Raw genomic sequence first — 20,747 nt, 5'->3', positions numbered from 1 at the left:
AAGCATGAGGTGGATGACTTTTTTTCCTCCTCCAACTTGTTTTGTGATCATATGTGTTAACTGATTCATTAAAGCGTTGAAAGACAAGGTACCAAGCCTGTAGGCAGCATATTTGGATAGCTGGTGGAATGCTATCTTGTTAGAGCCTTGATGCTGGATGTCGGCGTTGTTAAGCAAGCACACTCCTTCCTAATGAGCCAAGTTTCAATTTTACAATGGTGCGTATGCCTTCTTGCTTTGAATCTGGCTTGTAGTTTTATGCAGCATTGCTAATGCTTAGCAATCTTAATGTCGCTGTGTTGTTTAACAGCTGAACTTGCATGCGATCACAGCAAGTGTCATTTCTTTATTCTCCTTTTTTAGTTCATAATTTCGAGGTATCTTTACGGAAGGCTGGCTGCAAGCTATATTAAAGGCCAACAAGTGTACCAAAGCGGCAAAACCAAGATTAATGGATTGTAAAAACGAGTCAATCACTTAGTAACTTGGTCAAATCTGTGTCATCATTCTTGCTTTTACATCAAAATTTTATATCATTTTTATGGGAAACACGAATAGAGAGTGTGTGTGTGTGTGTGTGTGTGTGTGTGTGTGTGTGTGTGTGTGTGTGTGTGTGTGTGTGTGTGTGTGTGTGTGTGTGTGTGTGTGTGTGTGTTGTGTGTGTGTAGCATGATATGTTTAGGATGGCTTCTGCAAATTATTGGAATCTGTTAAAGTGTGTACCTAAGTGATAGAAGACCTCTTTTCATTCTTCTGTGCAAGAGAACTCGAGTTCTCTTGCAAATGCACATGGTTATAGTTTCTTGTTGGCAAAAAAAAAAAAAAAAAATAGAAATGTTACGCAATAAGCCAACTTCTGCGCACTCTTGGAAATCTTTTCCTTAGCAGTGGAATGACACAAAGAGCTCAGGATTTAGCCCCTTTCTTTAAAGTAATATATTGCACAGCTCATTGCAGTAAACTGTCTAAACCTGCAGCAGTTCTGCTGAAGACAATGTGAAAAGTTGACCGAACTGGAGAAATGTGCTCTCTGCACAGTCATGTGCTAGAGTAATAGCAATCGCACACAGCTTATTAAGTGAGAGCTGTGCCCATTCCACGTACATTGCTTTCAGGATTAGCTTAGCAAGACTCCATGATTCCTCCATGCCAAGTCTGAGTAATCTAGGAGCTTGTACAGCCATTATGTGATCACAGCTCCATAGATCTACAAGAGCCTCTTTAATAGCAGAAAATGCATTGAAAATAATTGTGCGTGACACAGAGGAAAGTGAACTCTTTTCACAGACTGCTTCTTTTCACAGAATGCCTGGTGCATTCAATTACAAGTAAGGAAGCTGTGATGGTGTGTGGTCGGTCACGTGGTACATGTACACAAGTGATAAGGTTTATCTGTAGGGCATGAATTCTCTTAGTCTTGGGAACCATGGTAGATTGGGTTATATTGTAATTTACTATTGTACTTTAGATAAAAAATGCAAATGTAATGCAAGTGCACTCAGTGTCCCGCTTTTGCACTTTTACACTAGTACTCTCTTAAAGCATTTGAGTTCGAAATTTTCTGCATAACTGGCTGTCCTGTGGTTGGTTCCATCAATGTAAAAATAACATCTTTCAATTTATGCCTTAAAGGGACACTTATAAGGAGTAATTTAAGCTAAATGTAGTAGATTGTGGTCCTAGAAACCAGTCGGTGTTTGTGTCCTGCTCCAAGAGATAACTTAGCTGCTGATGGTATCACAATTGACAAGAGCTCTCGCCTTTTAGGAGTGCAGTGGTACTGCTTTGCACCAATGATCTCCGAGCTCATGCTCATCCAAACTCTGCTGCCCGCAATGAGTAGTGCTACACAGAGAGGGCCATTATGCTGCCACAAAATGTTCCATTGTTGGACAGCATTGAAAAAGCAGCATCTGCGAGTTTTCCAGACTGTATTTTCCTTCATGGTCATATGTAATGCAGCAGTCCTTTTATAGTTGATTGGCTACTATTTAACATTTAAAATGGCACATTAGACATCATTGGGATCAGAGAGAGAGTAAACTTTATTTCAAGGACTCTGGTCTGGCTTTGCCCGCTTTGTTCCATTTGTTGTCAGCCATGTTGAGGTTTGTGATCTGTTCGGTCACGGCTCGTTTGTAGTCGGGGCATTAGTCCACCACTTTTCAAGGTGTTTCAAGCCTACAAGAGAGCACAAGTTTGGCCAGGCATGCCTGAATTGCAATGTGCATTAGGAGCAGGGTTTTGTATTTTCACTGTGGTGGTGCCTATCCTGCCCTGTGTTAGTCATTTTCTCTATTTTAAAATTTATGTGCTTGGCAAGAGTGACATTTTCAACTCGGTGTTGTAATGTACCTACTGGCTTCACTCGGTGTTTATCTTTAGTGTCTCTTTATGTTACTTATGTGTTATAGTCAGCTGTGGAGCAAATCTTGCGCCTCAGTTTATGATAAAATACTAGTTGCAGTAGCTGCTTGCCTGCTTTGTGGCCTCTGCGATATTTTATTCTATCATTGATGTTATTGCTTGCCAAGCACTCTGCATATTCACAGTATGGTAATTGTCTTTGGGCCTTTGCCTTCTGCTTTGCCGAATGAAGCAGCACCCTGTGGCCAGTGGAATGGTACCTTGAGGGATCTCAGATATGTGCATGTGGTGTGTATTTGTACCTGTTTTCGTGCAGTACTGTGCGATGGTGAGGTGTCTTAGCAGTTGTCTCCTTCAACCTAACCCCCTCCCCCTTTCTTTGTCTTTTCCATATTTTGTTATGAATATATATGTATCCACAAGCAGCTCACATTTTCTTGCCTTTAACACATCTTGAAATGCAGCTTTATGCTTTCCACAACCATTTGCTTTCTGTGCTCTACGTTTTGTTCTCTCCAATAAGCGTTCCTCACAGAAGCAAGTGCAGCATAGCTCTTGCCTTGCTTAATTTTTCTTAATGTGAGAAGGCAGTCATAATCAAACACCGACTTTGCCGGGAGCATTTTAAAAAGCTTGAGTAGAACATGAATGAAATGAGCAGTTTTACTGTCCTGAACTTTGCAGTAAGTTCTTTGTTGCTGTATTTTTTGTTCCATGGCACTGCCGCCTCATATTGCTACTCATCGTAACTTAAGGGTGCAAAATCATGAAACGATTGGAGTTCTATTTGTTGGACCTCCTTAATTAAACACAGTAAGAAAGCGCTTGTAAGATCCTTTTGGGTTCTTTGTAGGTTTTCAGTCCACAGGTGTGCTCAGTTGTTGAGCGAGCAGTTTGCAGCTTTAGCTGGACAAAGCATACAAGTCTGGAGATATCTAAATATCAGTCTGAGCGGGATGGCACTAAATACTGTTTCTCTGTCACTGCACAATACATTGTTGATGACACAGGGTTAGCCAGATTGCTTGCAGCTAATTGTCAACGGAGACATCACAATTTTTACATTCATATTTGCACAACATATATTGGTGATATTTCCTTTTTCAGGCTTTTTTTAAAAATTAGAACATTGTGTGGCTCCCACCCAACAATCCATACAATGAATGGTTTAGTTATGAATCACTTGGGTGTTCCTCAAGCTCTACAGTGTTTGCAAAACAACCCGTTATTTCCTCAAATGCCACTGCAGCACTGAATATAAATTGTGGCCATGGGTCAACTGTTGACAAGCTCTAAGCATTTTCCCCCCCTTGTCTGATTGAACAGCTAAATTGCACTGCAGTATCTATTGCTGACCTCTAGTGCAGTTTTATTTTTCTTAAGGATACATGCTTCAGCTGCATACAATATTATTTGAATCAGCTGTTTGATGATGAACCCTGATATTTGAATTTCTGCTTCTTGTCTAGTCTGGCTTTGATGTTTGTGGTTAAATGAATATATTTATTAAGGTTTATAATGGCTATGTTTGTGCTGTGTGCACCAGTGTTCTTTGGTAACTTGTGCATTCTAAGCATTTTGTTAGAATTTAATTTTGGCTTTAAGGTCAGAATGAACAAATTGTGCAGAGAGCTATATTAGACTTTTGTTGTGCTCTAAGGAAGGAGATGCCATTTTTTGTACATGTGGTTTCCAGAAATGAACACCTTGGTGTTGACCTTGTGTTGAAGTAGCACATCTTAACAGAACTTTATTGAGGTGAGAGGATAATTTGCACACATTTTAAGTGTTACATATCAGCTTAGCGGCTGGTTGGTGGTATTTATGATGGTGTATGTAGTAATATAACTTATGCAGCTTGTTTATCTTTACATTCTCAGCTCTTTGTATAGTGGCCTGTTGTCTATGGTGCAGACTGTAATCTTTAGTTCATAAAACAGACATTGTCTTATAAGTATTGTTTGCTGTTTTATTTCCATTCATTTATACATTTACAAAAACGGCACTGTCATGTTAGGTGACTTGCTCAAACACAATATGCTAAATATCATGAAAGCTGAGCGAGATATTGCCTAGAATTTGTGCTGTACATGTCTGTCTGTGAGCAGTCATGGTGGGAAGAGGTTTCTGTTACATTTTTTGTGATACAGTGATGCTTTGATTAAAGATAAACAATTAATGTTTCATATGTGTCCAAAGTTTGCTGCAGTTCTAGTGCTACACGTGAAATCATGGCACCCAACATGCACATGATGGATTTGAACGTGTTATCAATCTTTTGCCATTTCATGCTTAAGTGCATTTGAGCACAGGCGCTGTCAGCATACCACTTTGCTGCGTAAAAAGGAATGCTGACTACTCAAAGAAACATTAGCAAAACAATACAATGTAGAACGCTCATAAAGTAAGTCGCGGAGTCGCGAATAACCGTACTATAAGCGGTACTGCACTATAACCAAAACAATGATTTTATTGCGATAGCAATTATATGGACGTTCCAGGCACATTTCTACCGTCGCTGTCGCCGCATTTTGATGGGGGCGAAATGCGAAAACACCCGTGTACTTAGATTTAGGTGCACGTTAAAGAACCCCAGGTGGTCCAAATTTCCGGAGTCCCCCACTACGGCGTGCCTCATAATCAGAACTGGTTTTGGCACGTAAAACCCCACAATTTAATTTTTTTTGTCGCCGCGAGGTTCTGTACAAAGTCCAAGGGCGATAAAATCGTCGACGCGCGCTGTATGCGGCGCTCAGCTCCAGGGGAGGGGGGAGAATTACTCTACTCGGCGCCCGCCGGGGCCGCTGTATCTTGAAAGCTATCTGCGACGGGGGCACAGTCCGCCGTGCGCTGTGTTTTGTTTTCGCGGCTTAGTTTGCGTTGATGCAAGACGCAGCACGAAGGTCAATTCTCTCGCTGCTGCTGCCACGCTTCCTCACTCTAGCGTTTTGACAGCGAGTTTCCTCGGTCATCGAGTGAGATGTGTTCATGTTTGCTTGTGCGCGCTTGACACCATGCTTATTGTGCAGAGCCGCGGACACGCCCGCCATTGCGTCATTCTGCCCGCTCCACGCAAGGAATGCTGGGATGCGTGACTGACGTGGCATGGCTCAGTCGATGAAAACTTCTAGGGAGGGGCTTTAGATAACCCTTTTCGCGGCGATTCCGTGGGCGCTGCCATGTTTGATCACGTGGTGACGCGTCCATCGCTTGCCTCACAGGCCTCTGTTGCCTCCTTCTTTACAATGGAAGTGTATGACGCCGGCGCGGCTTAGAAAACCTCTGTTTTGGGAGATATCGTAAACGGTGACTGGGTGAACGACACGAAGCTTTGATCACAGTTTCAGAGGACATGCAAAAGCGCTTTCAGAGCTGATTAACCTATGTTCAAACGGCGCAAGCAGCGTATATTGTGCTTGTACTAAAAGCGGGGCTAAATATATACATATTTAGCCCCGCTTTTAGTACAAGCACAATACTTATCCAAACATACCGCTCATGAATTGAATCAGGATTAGTGTGTTTTGCTCTTTGTACTTTATTTGGCAAATATTTTGAAGCAGCGGCTTGTCAGTTTCTGACACAGTGAAGTTCCTCGGTGCTGCCACTATCTGATTATTTTCTGCCTAATCGCTCGCGGGTGTGCTCAGTTCCGATAGATTTGTTCTTGCTGTGCACAAGGCTTGAAACGTAGCTGTTCTGCACATTGCAATACCTTGTAGCAAATGCGTATTATCGTGAGTAACTCGCTTACTCTTGTGAACCTTCACGAAACATTCAGCTTCGACCATCCGTGCGCTATCGATGTAGTATCGTCAGTGCGTATATAGTGCGCATATATTCAAGTGTGCGCCCATTCACTTATTCCTGACACGTTGGCCAAAGAGTGGATGTAAGTTTCCGTGCTGGTTAGGGTAGATGTGCGTAAATACTGTGCGCGAAATCAACTATGACAGGAGGCGGCGCTACACCCGTTATCATTGCTTAAAGAGCAGTACTCACTCTTGCCGACGTACCGGGGCTGAAGCCCTTTCTTTGAAGTTTAGCAATACAACGCAGGCAGATGAGCAAATTTGTGTATCCTCGAGGAGAGCCGTACATCTAGAAGTGCCGGAAACACGTACGGACAATTGCAGCAGCGGTCCGCGAACTTGGCCCCACATATTCATTACATTCCTTAATATGCCAGCCACTATTTTTGCAGCCAACTACTGCATACGTCTTCAATCCACAGGATTCAAACCAGAGTGAATAGAGCACTGTGCGTTAGAGAAAACTCGTAGCATTTCCGACAGCTGATCGCACAGAAGCAAGGTAGAAGCGTTAATGGCTTCGTATTCGTGCTCGGTCGCTGAGGAGAGGTATGGCGCGCCGCCGTAAGCGCCATCTCGTTTCTCTAAAACAAACTGTTCCGCGAAAAGGGTCAATAACGGAGTTAATCGCGAAACTCTGTAGCATTTCCGACAGCTGATACCACACAAGCAAGGTAGAAGCGTTAATGGTTTCGTATTCGTGCGCGGTCGCTGAGGAGAGGTATGGCGCGCCGCCGTAAGCGCCATCTCGTTTTTCTAAAACAAACTGCTCGGCGAAAAGGGTCAATAACGGAGCTAATCGCGTAAAGCCCCATTCTTAAGTATAAACCGCATTCACGCGATCTTGCGCGCGACAAGCGACGCGATGGAGATGGCTGTCGCGGTCGCTCGTCGCCTACAAGTCGCACCGCATGCGAGCGACGACTTCGAGCGACGTCTCTCCGGTGTTGCCGGTATGAGGGCACGACCTCCTCTATAAACTTTATAGAGGAGGTCGTGTATGAGGGCAGCAAATACTCGCCGAAACTGGCGTGACGCTTGCTTTATTAATTTAAGTTGATGTGTTTTAGTGTAAAGAGCAGCATAAATATTTCTAAAGGTCTTGCACTACGTTATTATCCTTGCACGTATCAAAATCTAGTCGTTTGCTCGTTCCGTGCGACAATCGGTAGTACTTGACTGATGTATATCCAGTTCCGGCTTCGCGCTATTGGCTAGTCGCTCATAGCACTTCCGGGCGACGAGCGACGAATTCTAGATTTCTAGAACCGGGCGATTGAGCGAAAAGACCAAGCGATCTGTTCGCGCGACGGCCCATTTCGTCGCTCGAAGCCGTCGCTCGTCGCCGTCGCGCGCAAAATCGCGTGAATGCGGTTTGGGCTTTAGATCTTGCCGCCACCGCGCTCACCCCGGCGTTTCCTCCTCGTCGCCTCCTGTCGCCCCACTTGCACATCATAACTGGAATTCTCCGCTCTTTCTGCGCATGCGCGAGGAGTAGTGGTTGCGAGAGAGAAATGTGGGGACTTTCGGTCCCTGAAATTTCTCTTTGTCTAGGTACTACGGGGACGAAAGTTAGCGCCGTTCGTCCCTAGCCGAGCTGGCAGCACAGAATCGACAGAATGCGTGCCGGCAAGGCGAAGAAGCCGTGTCCGAGGTGAGTTTGTTGCGACGGTAGTATATTCAATTTTTATAGTCGCAGGGGGATAGGTTTGGAAGTGAGGTGTCTTCTCGGATGACTTTAGTGGCAAAGCATTTTGCATTGTTCATTAGTGTCGTTGAGCAAGGTCAACATGCCGCACACTTCAGGAGATTCGCGGGAACGGAAACTGTTTATGAATTTAACGGTTTGTATGTGAAAATAAGAAAACTCAACGTCGCTATGCACTTTAATTGTCATAGACCATTGTGACGTACAGAGCTGTACAGCAACACTGACAAAGCATTATGCTGCGCCGATGTTTACGAAAAGGCTTCGATGAATTGTCGCCTTGCCGGCCACGCAGTCTGTCGATTCTGATTCTGTGCTGCGAGCTCGGCTAGGGACGAACGGCGCTAACAACTTTCGTCCCCGTAGTACCTAGGCGAAGAGAAATTTTAGGGATCCGAAATTCCTCACATTTTTTCTCTCTCGCACCCACTACTCGCGCATGCGCAGAAAGCGGACAACTCCAAATATGATGTGCAAGTGTGTCACGTGGAAGCAGGCGTTGCGCTTTTTGTATATTTTTTAGGGGCGAAGCTCCTTAGGGTGTGGGTTGTTCCCTCCTCTGTAGTAGTAGTAGTTAGTAGTAGTATGTAGCCACCTGTAGTTTTATGAAGTGTTCACTAGATGGCGTTCCGCTTCCACTTCCGGTTCCACTTCGCGCGTTCGGTGGTGGTGGTGGTTAAAACTTATTTATTGTCCTTAAAATTGCTGCGAAGAGACTCCGGCTGGTCGGAGGTTCTTGGCTTGCGGTGGGGGGCCCTCAGTCCAGGGCTCCGCTTGCGGCTGCCGTTCTGCGGGCCCGGTCAATCAGACTTAGCTGATCGTCCAGGCTCTCGCTGGCCAGCAGCTCTTCCCATCGCTCCGCTGTGGGGTGTTGTATGGGGGGTACGGCAGTGATAGCCTGACATGCCCACGTGACATGATATAAGGTTGCTTTATCTGAGCACCATGGGCAGCGAGAAGGGTATGCCGTAGGATGTATTTTACTGAGGATATGCAAATTGGGATACATGCCAGTTTGGATTGTCTCCAACTGACCGATTCCTCTTTATTTAGTGTTCGGTGTGGTGGGGAATAGGTTTTCCTAAGTCCTCTATAGTGGTTTAGAATGGCCGAGTAGTCGCACGGGACGGGAACGGGTTCCTCAGGGGAGCATTTGGGGGGTGCTCGGCTCGTGTACCCTCGAGCTACCCTATCCGCCGCCTGGTTTCCCTCCAGCCCCATGTGACCCGGGGTCCATATTATCCGATGCCGTATTGGGTGTGTGTGTGTACTGAGATGCTCGCCAGTGTCTGTCGCGCTTAGGATGATACCGAGGGCAGGCTGGCTGATGCGCCCTTGTAGATAGTTACGGCAAGCCGCTTGGGAGTCTGTCAGGACTGTGAGCGATCGTCTATGTCTGTAGCCATGGGCAAGAGCGAGCGCAATAGCTGTTTCTTCGGCTTCGGTGATGTTGTGGCATCGTATGGAGGCGCTGGTCAGTTCTTGGAGTGTGTTGTCCAGAACTGTGGTTACTGCCTTGGTGTTCGTGCGGTCGTAGTTGGCAGCGTCAACATAGTATGTGGTGTTCTTGTGCCCGTACTCTCGTTCGAGAGCTTCCACTCTGGCTTCCCGCCGTCCCTGATGTAGTCGGGGGTCCATATTACGGGGGATTGGGGCGACCTTATAGGTGGTGCGAAGGTGGTCTGGAATGGGCTTGCGGCGAGCTGCTTCATGGAGCTGGCCGGTATAACCGAGGCGTCGGAGTAATGCGCAGCCTGTTGGTGTTTGTGCAAGTCGCTGCAGCTGCGTGGCGAGCTGCGCTTCGCAAAGTTCTGCATAGGTGTTGTGCAGACCCAGTGCGAGGAGCTTGCTCGTGGGAGTGCCCTGGGGTAGCTTGAGTGCCGCCTTATAGGCCTTCCGGAGCATGGCTTCCACTTGGTCCTGTTCGCCTTTGGTAAGTCGTTGATAGGGCAAACTGTATGTTATCCTACTAACCACGAGGTTGCGTATGAGTTTCAGAGTGTCCTCTTCGCGCATACCATGGTGACGAGTGGCGACCCGGGATATCATTCGGGCAACCTGCAGCGTGGTAGTGCGGAGGATAGTGAGGGTGTGATTCACATGGCGGTTTGACTGGATCCACATACCCAATATACGGATGGTGGTTTTCTCTGGGATTTGTTGGCCGGCGACAACGACGCGCAGGCTGTAGCCTGGGTCCTTCTGCGCCGATTTGGGGGGCTTGTGTTGCCAGATTCTTAGGAGCTCAGACTTCTCGGTTGCACAGGTCAGGCCACGTGCCTGTACGTATTGTTCGACGCAGGTGGCTGCTTTCTGCAAGTTATGTTCTTTTTCTCCAAGGGACCCCCGCGTAGCCCAGATTGTGATGTCATCCGCGTACATTGCGTGACGGATGCCATCAATGCGATGGAGTTCGTGCGCAAGACCAACCATGGCTACGTTGAACAGTAGCGGGGAGATCACTGAGCCTGTGGGGTGCCCTTGTTCGGAACCTTGATGATGTTTGAGCGGATTGAACCGAGACCGACCGTGGCGGTGCGGTCCAACAGGAATGCCTGAACATAACTGTAGGTGCGCTGTCCGCAGTGAAGGGCAGCGAGGCCGTCGAGAATGGCTTGATGGCTCACATTATCAAAGGCACCCTTGATGTCCAAGGCCAGAATGATATTTTCTCCTTGCTTTGGGGCAGTGTCAATGACATCTTCTTTAGTTGAAGCAGTACATCCTGGGTTGAAAGATGTGCCCGGAATCCGTACATCGAATGCGGGAGAAGGTCACTGTCCTCGAGACTAGTTTTGCAGGCGGCTAGTGATGACGCGTTCGAAGACTTTGCCGAGGCAGGAAGTGAGTGATATTGGTCGAATGTTCTCGATCTGGAGCTTCTTACCCGGCTTCGGTATCATCATCACCTCTGCGTGCTTCCACTCAGGGGGGGGAGCGTGCCACATTGCCAATGGTCGTGTAGGAAGTTCGTGAGTTCTTGTACGGCGGTGTCGTTGAAATTCCTGATAAGAGAGTACGTGATTCTATCCGCCCCCGCTGCTTTGTTGCGGGTGCTGCTGCGAATGGCAGCATTAACTTCGTCCAACGTTATCGGTCGGTCCAGGGGGTGGTTTGCATAACCTTGATACCTCGCCCGATAGGGAGGCGGGTGTTAATCACCATAGCATTTGCGCTGTACTAGAGCAAGCAGCTCGTCGTGCGTGCCTTCAAAGGCGTGTATGAGGTGCTGGACTGATTTGTTTGTCTCATTTTTTGTTCGAGTAGGATCAATCAAGGCTCGTAGAACGTGCCACGTGCGGGCCGTACCCAGTGATCCTCGAAGCGACTCGCTGAACTGGGCCCAGTTAATTCGTGTCAGTTGCTCAGCATACTGCTCAGCCTGGAGGATGAGAGCTGCGATCTTGAGCTTGAGACGTCGGTTATGTTTTCGGGTCTTCCATCTGCGGATGAGGCTTCTTCTGGCTTCCCACAGGTGCAGGAGATGGCCGTCCACTTCTGGGAGTTGAGATGTTCTTTTCATGACGATGGTGCAACGGTCCCGAATTTCTTTAATTTGCTCGCACCAGTCAGTGAGGTTTGTAAGGTTGCCAATTGAATTCTCGCTCTCGCGACGGAAGACGCCCCACTTTGTGATGCGGGCTTGTCCAATGGAGCGACGCATCGCACTCTCCATAATTTGTGTACGGAGAATGCAGTGGTCGCTACCCAAGGATTCCTGCAAGTTGTCCCAATTATAGTTTGCACTACCACGGGCGAAGGTGAGATCGGGACAAGTGTCCCTGCATACGCTGTTGCCGATCCGGGTAGGGTTTGCTGGATCCGTAAGCAGTTCGAGTTGGAATTTTTCGGTGGCAGCTGCAAGTTGTTTGCCTTTGACATCCGAACGATTGTATCGCCAGCGTTCGTCCAGAGCGCTGAAGTCCCCGAGGAGTACGAGTTCCTTCACCTGGGCTAATTTGCAGGCACCCTGAACGAGAGCGTGGAAGTCGGTGGATTTTTGTTTCGGGGGACTATATACATTGACGATTATGATGCTTCGCCTCTCGGCTTTCTTTTTGTGCCTGAGATTAAGTAGCTCCACTATCACATGGTCGATGCTGGTGTCTGGGATGTTGTCAAGATCAATTGCAGTTAACGCTTTGTTAATCAGGACGGCCGCTCTGCCTTCTGTCGGGCTATCGTAGGACTCATAGCCTGGTAGTATGGGCGATGTGCCAGGTTCCTGTAGCGCTATGACATCTGGTTGAGCAAGGTGTGTGTTAATGTATTGTTGGAAGAGGCTCCGCTTTTTTGCGGAAGCCGCGGCAGTTCCATTGCCAGATTTCTAATGGTTCGCCAATGGGTGGGGTTGTGCTGCCTATGGTTAATTCGTGTTGTGGGGAGGCGTGGTTGTCGGAGTGTTGGCTTGCCAGGCCGATGTGAGGCTGAGGTCAGCGTGTGTCAACGCCGGTGTAGAGTAGAGTTCAGGGGCAAGCGATTCCAAGCTTAGTCTGAGAGGGACTTTGATCACCTCGAAGGTGATCAAAGCAGATGTAGTAGCACCAAGCATCTGCGCACTGTGCACTCTCACCCCCTGCGTGCGCACGCGGAGGTTGGCAGTGAGTTCTTCAGGAGTAGTGCCGGGGTCTATCCCATGGATGACTCCACGCAACGTGTCTTCGGGGACCGCCATGTAAGTGTTGAATTCGTGGGTATTCCCCCCCCCCCCCCCCCCTAGTGTCAGGGTGTTGATCCGGCGGAGAACTTGGGTGGTGTCAACATGTGGCGTGCTGGAAATAATAATGTTCGATCTGGGCCGGGTGCGGATGATGAAGTGGTCACCTGTGCAATGTTGTTGAGAATCGCCCGCCACCACAACGGCTTGAGGGATTTGGTGTGTCGTGAAGTTCCGAATGGCCAGACCCTTTTTCGGCCGCATGATGATTTTTAGGTCTGTGCGTGGGAGCGGCGGCAGCTTCCGTCGTAACTGGCGCGGCTCCTTCACATGTGTTCGCGCCGACGCAGCGGGAGCGTTCGCCGAGGCAGCCCCGGCGGCGGCGTGGCTGGGAGGAACGCTTGCAGGACCGGCTGCCTGCATTGTTTCCGCCCGAGCTTGGTCGAACTTTTTCTGGCGTTGGCATTGACGACGGGAAACCGCCAGTTTCCAGTTCGCATCGGTGTCAGTCACCGGCCCCCACGGTGCAGACGAGGTGGGCTGAAGTACTGGGGCCTCGTCGTCGCTTGCCGAGGTGAGCTCGTCGAGGTGAGCTCGTCGAGGTCGAGGGTGTCCGTGGGGCCCAGGGGCTCGGAGGGGTTGACCGCAGGTTGCAGGCATGGGGTGGTGGTCGTGCCGGCAACCAGCGTGATGGGAGCGTTCATATTGGTGGTGGAGGGTGCCACGTCGCCAGACCTGGTGGCCCGTACTCGCCGACGCGAACTAGGTCCACCCTTAGGCCTAGCGGGCCAACGCCCGCTTCGGATCTTCTCGAGTCGATAAAAAAGAGAAAATGTCCTACCGGCTCGGGCAAGATGTCCGGGTGTTTCGGATCGTGAGTTCTTGGCGGTCCGACGCAATGCCGGTGACGATCTCTAGGTAATCCGGTCAGTGAGAGCACATGTTCGGCGGAGCTCAAGCGACGCACATCCGCTCACTCCGAACGCTCCAGCGACTCTCTTGAGCGTCGGCGTGCCTCAGGCGTCGTTCCTCGGTGTTACCGAGCGAACGAGCAGAGCGAAGGATGACAGAGCGAACGTGGAGCGCCAGCGGGGGATGAAATGCGGCGAGAGTGAAGAGAGCACGAGCAGGAAAGCGGAGGAGGAGGGTGCAGCAGAACCATGAGGCGGAAAGGCGAGGAAGGGGGTATAGTGAACGCGTGAGAAGAAACCATAGTGCCGCGCAAGACGGGCTTTGCGGCGACGACCGCGACGAGGTGGCACTAGAGTAGGTGCGCCGTCGCACGTTCACCGATGCCAAGCGGGGAGCGGGTTCAACGATACCATATATGGAAACGAAGCGCTGCATGAGCGGAGGTCTGTCTGCAGCGGCTGCTGTGAATCGCGCCCACGCGACACCCGCGCGTTGCCTCTCACGATCTCCCAGTTAGCGAAGCCGTCACGTTACACTTCGCTCCGTTTGCAGTGTTCTGCTAGAGAAAGATTGTCCACGCCTGCCAATATATCGCGAAATGAAAACTCCTATACAGCTGCGCTCAAATTTCGCATTAGGCAGTATCGTAATCGATGGTGCATTTTTTACAATAGAATTTTATTCATTTGAATGCATACCTACTCAGTTGCAGCGAGGGTATTTCTGTACCGCTTGTTGTGTCATTGCATGATTTCCTAGCGAACAAAGCCATTCACCGGCACACACGTAGGGCTAGTACATAAGCGGATTAGTTATACGAGTGCTGTTATACGAGGCGGCGGCGGCAGAAGCGATGGTCAGCAAGGTGCGGGGCTTCGCGTTAACAGAGTGTGCGCGCCGAACACGTGCTACACTTCAACGCGCACTGCAACTGTGCTCTCTCTATTTCTTTCTCTCTCTTTTCATCCCTATGCCCCCTTTCCCCAGTGCAGGGTAGCAAACCGGACGTGCGTCGGGTTAACCTCCCTGCCTTTCCTCTCTTCTATTTCTCTCTCTCTCTCTCTCTCGCCCCGAGCAGCGAACAAAAGAACGGCAGGCACTTGCAGCTCGGGTTTCCTTTGGGCTGCTAATGACGGCCCTCATTCGATGCGACGGCTCGAAAAAAAAAAGTCACTGACGATCTCGGTCTCTTTAGAACATTTTGAAACCATTTGCAGTTGACAACGAGTTCCCTTACGTCCCATAAAATGCAGCGTGTGTTTCTGGGCATTTGACAAGCTATATAGGCGTAAAAAAAGCTAATATAAAATAAAATAAAAATAAAAAAACAATAAATTAAAACAAAAAGCCAATCAAGACAGACAAGATTATGGGGGAAAATCGGAAAGTCGTGTATATTTTATGCAGCTCAATTAATTTTATGTAAAGTGTCAAACCTAAACGTTTTTAGTTTCAGTTCAGCGAAAACGGTTCAGTTCCGGTTCAAGTTCACATTTATAACTGATAAAGAATTACATGGCAACAACATAAATTTATTTTGTAGTAAAGCTCGACGCGACTGCTGCGCTGCAGGGCAAGATTACGTTCTTCAGTCCGCACGTAGTTAAACAGGAATTGAGCAGATTCATCCCCAATGCTAGAATCTTCTTGAAGAGAAGCTTTAGTGAAAGAGAGAGCAAGAACGGAGAATTTATTGAGGAAACTCAGAGTGTCCTTTAGCCTGCTACTCTTCTCTGCAGAGGGAAGGGAAATAGAAGAAGATGAGCTAGGGTGGTGATGATGACGATGACCAGGCTACATACGTGCTCTTGTCCGAATGGACCATTCACGGCCATGAATTTAAGCCGGCGTTAACTAAAAGTTCCGAGAGTGCATCGATGGCTCACTTCGTTGATATGTCCTGCAAAGGGCCCAGCAATTTTTTTCTGCTCAACTGCCTGTTGTTAATTGGCGCTATCGAAGAGGCAATTCACAAAAAGCCTGTTACGCTAGAATTTTTAAAATTTCACCCAATGCCGATGCTGGACTATTATTGCCGAAGGCGGCCAGCGAATGACTAAGAACACTTACGAACGAAATCCTCTGTGTATCGGCTCCCATATTCTATTCGGCAGGAACACAGATTATTAGTAGTGACATTTTGTCTTTCCATTCAGCTTATACCGAAACCAATCGCGCGAGAAATGCCAGAAGCAATACCTTGTGTTTGTCGTCAGGGAAACGCAAAGTTGGGTGACAAAGTTTGAGGCAATATATTTGAGTGAAGGTTGTTACGGATATTTACTGTCGACTCATGGGTACTTGCCAGACAAATGCCTCCTTGATCTGACAGACGCAAGGCAACGTGTCGTGGGAGCAAAAGCGGTGACAAGTTTTGTTGCGGTTGCGATATAGGTGTGAGTGCTTCGGAAAAAAAACAAGGAATTTTCGGAAAAAACTGTTTTTCCCTGGGCATAAAAAGCAAAAAAAAAGGTTGCAAATTTACCAAATAAAATGGAGTTCATTGATGTAAATTATGCGAACTGACCTTAATCTAACTGCCTTCGAGCAAACATAGCTAAAAGTCCCCACATCATCTTCACCGCGAGAAACACCCGATAAACGAACACTAAATCTTTAAACTTTTATAGCTTGTAGAGGGTTAATGAGAACAAAAAAAATGTCACAGTTTCGCCCTAAGGGCGAAGCAATGAATGCGATAGCAACACAGCAATGTCATATGAAGTAAGGTGAGCGGCTTTGGTAGCAATATGAATTGTAGTAAACATGAGCTGATTAAGTATAAGCAGGTGGCTGCGGCGTAAGTAGACCGACATGAAGAGAGACTCGATGACCACGAGAAGGCGCGTGTGAAACGGTGGTGTTGATGAGAAGCGCTTCCCGTGGGCAACGCGTGCGAAGGGACACACCTGTAGCTCTGCACTGCCGATCCGGGCAGCATTGTATGTGTAGCGTGCGTTGGAAAATGTGGCCCGACTATTACTAACTGAATGAACAAGCGTGGTGTGAGCGCGCACAAACAAACGTGAATAGATCACACTGAATGACTGCAGACAACGACTGTCAAAACGCTGGCAGCAAGCGCATATATACGCCGCAGCGGCGAAGGTACGTGCGGTCTATCGCTTCAACGGAAACTGAGCGGCGAATGCACGGCGCATAAAGGTCAGAGGCGCGGGGAGATAAGAGACCGGGCGGGCGAGACGAGCGCGGTTGTTGGCAGAGGAGAAGTGCCCCCCCCCCTCCCTCCGGCGCTGGCTTCCGGCTTCCTTGCTTGCGCGTGGGAGATTGAGTGCGTTCGCTCTCCGTGATAGCGCGCGTCCCCGCACGCTTCCGCTCGGGCATACGGCGCGCGGCGAAGATTTTATCTATAGGGAACCTCACGGCGACGGCGACGACGACGGCGACGCCGACGGCAGAAATCCGGTTGAAGTGTCCATACAATTGAATAAAAATCAACGCATATCCACGAAGTGAATGATGATGAGTGGGCGAAACACCGGGGGATCATTCAGGCCAAACGCCGGAAGCGTTCTCCGGAAGCCGGAGCTTGGCGTACACACACACACACACACACACACACACACACACACACACACACACACACCACACACACACACACACACACACACACACACACACACACACACACACACACACACACACACACACACACCACACACACACACACACACACACACACACACACACACACACACACACACACACACACACACACACACACACACACACACACACACATTTATATATATATATATATATATATATAAATGTGTGTGTGGCTCGGCCCTAAGGTGCTTCGCCCCTAAAAATTAAGAGTTTATATTGACAGCCAAATTTGCCTTTGCCTGGTTATGTCTTGCAAGGCCCTTTTAAATTCATCGCTAGTTATAGAAGGATCCTCTGTATCCTGTTCATCATTACTTCCAATGAAAGTAGCTTGGCTGCTCTGGGCACTGCTCAGGTCAGTACAGAATTCTTCCGGTGCTTTTACTATTTCATCGAAATTGCTGAGGATATTACCCTGCTTAATTTTATCTTTCAGTGCACACATCTTGCCTTGTCCTATGTCAAGTTTTCTTCTCACTGATTTCATGCTGCGTCCATATTTTACTGCTTCCTCAATCTTTTCCACGTTATAATTTCGAATATCCCTTACTTTCTTCTTGTTGATCAGTTTTGACAGTTAAGCGAATTCTATCTGGTCTCTCGAGTTTGACACTTTCATGACTTACGTTTCTTTATTAGGTTCTTTGTTATTAGGGAGAGCTTACCTACTGGTTGCCTTGGTGCCTTACCTCTCACTTTAATTGCTGCTTCTGAGATCATCCTAGTTATGGTTACATTCATTACCTCTATGTTGTCTTCATCTTCCTGTTCTAAAGCTCCATATTTGTTTGCGAGCACCAGCCCGAATTGGTCTGCTTTTACCCTTACTGCGTCTAGGTTGGCCTTTGTTTTCTCTTTGACTAATTTTACTCTTTTTCTCTTAAAATTAAGAGAAATCCTAGACCTCACTAACCCATGGTCACTGCACTTTACCCTACCTAACACTTTTACATCCAGCACTATGCTGGGATCGGCAGAGAGTATGAAATCTATTTCATTCCTTGGTTCTCCATTAGGGCTTTCATTATTCGGAGCCTATTCCTTTCTGCTAATTCTACCAACACCTCTCCTCTAGTGTTCCTAGAATCGATGCCGTACGTAGTTGCTAATTGCTTGCTCACCAGCCTGCTTTTTCCCCACTGTTGCATTCAAGTCGACCTTACTACAATATACTGAGTTTGCACCTTTCTCATTGCTAATTCAACATCTTGTAAAACTGTTCTATATCTTCATCAGCGTGACTGGAGGCTGGGGTGTAGGCTTGTACTACCTTCATTCTATACCTCCTATTCAGCTTTACTACGACGACTGCTACCCGCTGAATAATGCTGTAGAATTCATCAATGTTGCCCGCTATGTCCTTATGGACTAGAAATCCTACCCCGAATTCTCTCTTATCTGGAAGACCTCTGTAGCAGAGGACGTGGGCATTAGTCTTCACTGCATAAGCCTCACCAATTCTTATAAATTCACTAAGGCCAATAATATCCCAGGCAATGCTTGATGATTCCTCAAATAGCCCTGCTAAGCTAGCCTCACTCGATAGGGTGCGCGTGTTGAACGCTGCCAGGCTCAGTTTCCAGTGGTGGCCTGTCCGGACCCAGATATTCTTAACACCCTCTGCTCCGTCGCAGGCCTGACCGTCGCCTTGGTCAGGTGCTCCGCAGCCGCTGGGGACTGACGGCCATGGGTTATTTGTAGGATTCATGAGGGAGTTAGTAGCCAAATACTGCACCAGGGAGGCCAATTGCTGTTCTGGTGAGGGAGTGACTTTGTTGAAGCTTAGTGGACCTTCCTAATTAGGTTGCAACTGAAATACTATAGCCCCACTAGCTCTCGGCGATATTTTTTTTTCTTGCTGGTGTCCGCTACACCCGCTACACCGACGCCCGCTACACCGACGCGGCCAAGTATCCGCATCGAAACGCATACGCTCTCAGCGTCGTAGACTCCCGAGGCCGCGAGTTAGCATCGGCAACCGTCAAGGCACGCAACCCGGAAACGGCGGAAGAAGCGGCAATCGCTCTCGCCACCACCACATGCACAGACGCAGCAGTCATTTTCACCGACTCTCAGGCCGCCTGTAGAAATTTCTCGAGGGGCCGCATCTCGGCTGATGCACTCAAGGTACTACAACGACGTAGCACTCCGCTCCCGTACACCTGCGTAACGTGGGTACCCGGACACGAGGGACTAGAGGGGAACGAAGCGGCCCACACCACTGCCCGCGAGCACGTCAGCCAGGCTCCCCTCGCCCCACACGCCTCCGACCCGCGGCAGAAGAGGTGGAAGCCGTACCCAGCAACTATTCGGCGATATTGCAACACTACAGGCTCGAGCGCCGCGTGTACCCTCCACCGCACCCAAACCTCGGTAAAGAAGAAAGCGTGGTCCTCAGACGCCTACAAAGTAACACCTACACTCACGGCACTATAATGCACCGCCTCTACCCGACATTCCACAGCTACCTCTGCCCACTCTGCAACGTTCCCGACACCCTGGCACACTTGCTCTTGGAATGCCCGTGGCATGAAGACAGCGAAATGCAGCCGGAAATGGACGCTAACCGAGCACCACAAGCAAACGAAGACCATTTTATTTGAAACGTGGGAGGCCAAGCTCGCCCTCGGGGACCTGGAAGACCAACGACAACTCGTCGCCAGGGCCAAGAGGGCAGCCGAAGCCAGAGGGTTCCTGGACTAAGGAACCTTCCCACCTCAGGGTGATACCGGGCCTCGCTCGGGACACTGTTTCAATAATAAACGTTTCTCTCTCTCTCTCTCTTGCTGGTGTCAGTTTCACTAGAGAAAAAGCTGCTGGAGAAGATGAAATAACAGTCTGTTTAATCAAACATGGCGGAGATATCAGCTTGCAGCCCTTTATACGCAATGCCTCACGACCACCGGTGCACCAGAGAACTGGAAGAATGCCAACATTATGCTAATCCATAAGAAGGGAGTTGTTGAAGAATTGGAGAATTATAGACCGGTTAGCTTGCTTTCAGTACTGTTTAAAATATTCACTAAGATAATTAGTGAATCATGGCAACACGAGTTCAGTCAACCAAGGAAACAGACTGGCTTCAGGGAGGGATATTCTACGATGGATCATATCCATGTCATCAGCCATGCAATCGGAAAATCTGCGGAGTACAATCACCTTCTTTATATGGCTTTCATAGAGTATGAAAAGGTATTTGATTAAAGCTACCAGCACTCATAGAGGCATGGCATAATCAAGGAGTACAGGAGGCATACGTGAAGATCTTGGCAAATATCTACAAAGATTCGACAGCTACCTTGGTTCTCCACAAGAAAAGTAGAAAGTTACCTATAAAGAAAGGGGTCAGGCAAGGGGGCACAATCTCGCACGACGAAGGTGCTCCTCAAAAGTTTCCGAAAAGACAACGACATCATCGAGATAGATGAGGCAGCTTTTCCATTTGAGGTCAGCGAGAACGATATCCATCATTCGCTGGAATGTGGCTGGAGCGGAACAGAGGCCGAAAGGGAGTACTTTAAATTCGTAAAGGCCGTCCGGAGTTGCAAAAGCAGTTTTCTCGTGGTCCCGCTTATTTATTTTAATTTGCCAGTAGCCGCCCTTGAGATCGATAGAGAAGAAATACTTCGCGCGCCTCATGGCGCCAGACCACATCTGTGCA

General features: G+C 48.4%; 1 protein-coding gene across 2 annotated transcripts in view; it reads left to right on the top strand.

Moving 5' to 3' along the window:
• The window catches only part of LOC119442318 (D-3-phosphoglycerate dehydrogenase-like), a 96,216-nt gene that overhangs the window by 31,753 nt on the left and 43,716 nt on the right, over nucleotides 1-20,747 (top strand). The window lies entirely within an intron of this gene.

This window comes from Dermacentor silvarum, chromosome 2 (assembly GCF_013339745.2).
Source record: "Dermacentor silvarum isolate Dsil-2018 chromosome 2, BIME_Dsil_1.4, whole genome shotgun sequence".
In the NCBI taxonomy this organism is placed as follows: Eukaryota; Metazoa; Arthropoda; class Arachnida; order Ixodida; family Ixodidae; genus Dermacentor; species Dermacentor silvarum.
This window is presented reverse-complemented; position numbering and strand designations above follow the sequence as displayed.